General features: G+C 36.8%; 1 pseudogene; it reads left to right on the top strand.

Moving 5' to 3' along the window:
* Nucleotides 1-896: 896 nt before the first annotated feature.
* Nucleotides 897-1,825, top strand: LOC125124280 (olfactory receptor 7E24-like; annotated as a pseudogene).
* Nucleotides 1,826-3,206: the final 1,381 nt, after the last annotated feature.

Raw genomic sequence — 3,206 nt, 5'->3', positions numbered from 1 at the left:
TACCAAATTATGAAAACAAAACATGAAAATAATTGCCATATAAAAGTACAGAGTATGACTGTTTGATTTTAATTTAGGATCCTTAATGTAGTTGTATCTCTCCAAGTATTACACTCCAAATCAAGAGAATTTGTATAAGATTAAGTACTATAATTTTTTTATTAATTTATTTTCCACTTTATTAAATTTATTAGGGTATATTTACTTACACTGTTGAGTCAATTTCTGCTGTGCAGCATAGTGACCCAGTCATAATAATACATATATTCTTTTTCTCATATTGTCTGCAATCATGATCTATCCCAATGACAGGATACAGTAGTTCCCTGTGCTACATGGAAGGACCTCATTGCTTATTCATTCTAAATACCTTATAGTGCTTCATAGTTTCATTTAATTGGAACAATTTTTTCTTGAACAGAATATTCATTCTATTTTTTAAATTGAGGACTGATATTTTACTGTGTTCAAGAATTTATTATCTCAAGAATTCCTTTCTTCTATAACATTCTTCAGCCTAACATCTCTAACGTGACTGTGTACAGAAAAAGGTGAATAACCCAGACATGAAGAAGAAAATTCTTTTAAGAACTCAAATAGAAATATTCATGAAGGTCCTGAGGTGTATGGTCCTCAAGTATGAATATTTTACTTGTAGCGTTCTTGAATCAAAAATGTATACACTTATCTGGGTGTCTTGTTTTGTTTAGTCCAGCCATCTCTCTAGATTTTTTTTTTCAGCTGAACCTGTAGCATGTGGAATTAACTGGGCTAGGCATAGAATCTGTGGCACAGCAGTGGCCCAATCCGCTAGAGAGACAATGCTAGATCCTTAACCCACTGCACTGCAAGAGAACTCCAACTATCTCTTCTTCTTCAACAGGTGTCTCTTCTACATGGAACTACAGAATCTTACACATGTCTCTGAATTCCTCCTCATGGGACTCTCAGATGATCCAGAACTTCAGCCCTTCATACTTGGGCTCTTCCTCTGCATGTACCTGGTCGCCATACTTGGAAACCTGCTCATTATCCTGGCTGTCAGTTCTGATTCCCACCTCCACACCCCCATGTACTTCTTCCTTTCCAATCTGTCTTTGGCTGACATTGGTTTTATCACCACCACAGTCCCAAAGATGCTGGTGAATATCCAGGCACACAGCAAATCCATCACTTATGCAGGCTGCCTAACTCAGGTGTCCTTTTTTTTCCTCTTTGGCTGTTTGGACAGTCTACTCCTGGCCGTGATGGCCTATGACCGGTTAGTGGCCATTTGTTACCCCCTGCACTACCTGGTTATCATAAAGCCCCGCCTCTGTGGTTTGTTGGTCCTGGTGTCATTTTTCATCAGCCTTTTGGACTCTCAGATTCACTTCTTGATGATTTCACAGCTTACCTTCTGCACAAATGTGGAAATCCCTAATTTCTTTTGTGATGCTCCTCAACTTCTCCATCTTGCCTGTTCTGACACCTCCATTGATGACATATTAATCTATTTCACTGGTGCCATTTTTGGTGGGATTCCTGTCTCAGGGATCCTTTATTCTTATACTCAAATTGTTTCCTCCATTCTGAGAATTCCATCAACAGGTGGGAAGTACAAAGTCTTTTCTACCTGTGGCTCTCACCTGTCAGTTGTTTGTTTATTTTACGGAACAGCTCTTGGGGTGTACCTCAGTTCAGCTGTCTCCCCTTCCCCCAGAAGAGTTTAGTGGCCTCAGCGATGTACACCCTGGTCACCCCCATGTTGAACCCCTTCATCTACAGCCTGAGGAACAAAGATGTCAAGAATGCCTTGTGGAGGATTATCAACAGAATAGCCTAATGTCAGTATCCGTCTTATCCTTTTGGTTCACAGGACAGGAAAATGCAGCAAAATCCAATATGCACAACAAGAAATTTTGAATATGAACTCACATGTTATGTATGGACCCATATAGCCCTTTGTCATTTGTTTATACAGCTGTTATTCTCAGTATAACTCTAATGAAATTGGGGGGTTATTTTTTATTTACCACTTAAGTCGGTTACTCCAGGATTATGTATAGTACATCAGTACACTTGTCTCACTTTCCTTGTGCATTATCCAGAACTCTTAGTCATGAGCACTCTCATTTCTCTCACTGCAAAAGAAACATAGCTCTCTCTTTCTTGTTATGGATATCTTCTATATTTTCCTATATGTTTCCCCATTTGTTCAGAGAATCTAAACCTTACCTTTAGAACAAAGACATCTATGAATATTTACCCCTTAATAAATTTGAGAAGATTCTTGAGTAGGTACGGTGGATATTTAATTTCTTATCTAAACCTTTGGAAAGTAGGCACTATTAATATTTAGTTTGGATAATCAGCTATCAATTGGGACCTTCTTGTGTAAAATGCAGATGCTTGATGCCCAAGGAGTAGATGGGAGAGGATCTATCAGAGCAGAGAGGTTTTTCCAATATTCCTGATAAATATCCTTTCTATTCCACTCAAAGTTTCCTCAATCACATTACATAGGTAATTTAAGGTTGCACATTCTAAGTCAACTATACTCCAATATTTTTTTTAAATCCTGAAGAAGATGCTATTAAGCCATGTATGTGACTATTTTATTGGAATATAAGAACAGATTAAAATATTAGTAGACTGTTGAGTCCAGAGTATAAGAAGCTTGGAAGTGGCCTCTCATTGTAACATAACTAAAAAGCGGAACAATTTAACTTGTTGAGATATCATAACATATAACATTCTATTAGTTTCAGGCATACAACATAAATATTTAATATTTCTATATGTTGTGAATCAACACATTAAATCTAGTTAACATCCATCCCCACACATAGCTGAAATTTCTTTGTTCTCTTTGTGATGCGTGAAACTATGTCTTTATGTTACCACATTTTTTCTTCTATGCCTTTAATCTTTCAATAAATATTTAATCAATGACTTTCATTATATTATCTTCATTAAAATAACAAGAATGTTTTTTTTTCTTTAACTCTGAATGATAAACCATAGCATGGGGAATAAAGGTATGTTGTGAGATTCTGAATTTAGAAGACTGCAAATTGTGCTCAGGAAACAAAAAGGGATTGTAATGCCATGTCTTTACCTAGGGTGTACAATTAAGTTTAGTGGGATGCTGTCATATTTCCAGTTACCGCGTGGCTCTAAAGGTGCCTGTGGATTGTTAAGACATGCAAGTCATTATGAATAAA

The sequence above is a fragment of the Phacochoerus africanus genome, chromosome 4 (assembly GCF_016906955.1).
Source record: "Phacochoerus africanus isolate WHEZ1 chromosome 4, ROS_Pafr_v1, whole genome shotgun sequence".
Classification (NCBI taxonomy): Eukaryota; Metazoa; Chordata; class Mammalia; order Artiodactyla; family Suidae; genus Phacochoerus; species Phacochoerus africanus.
This window is presented reverse-complemented; position numbering and strand designations above follow the sequence as displayed.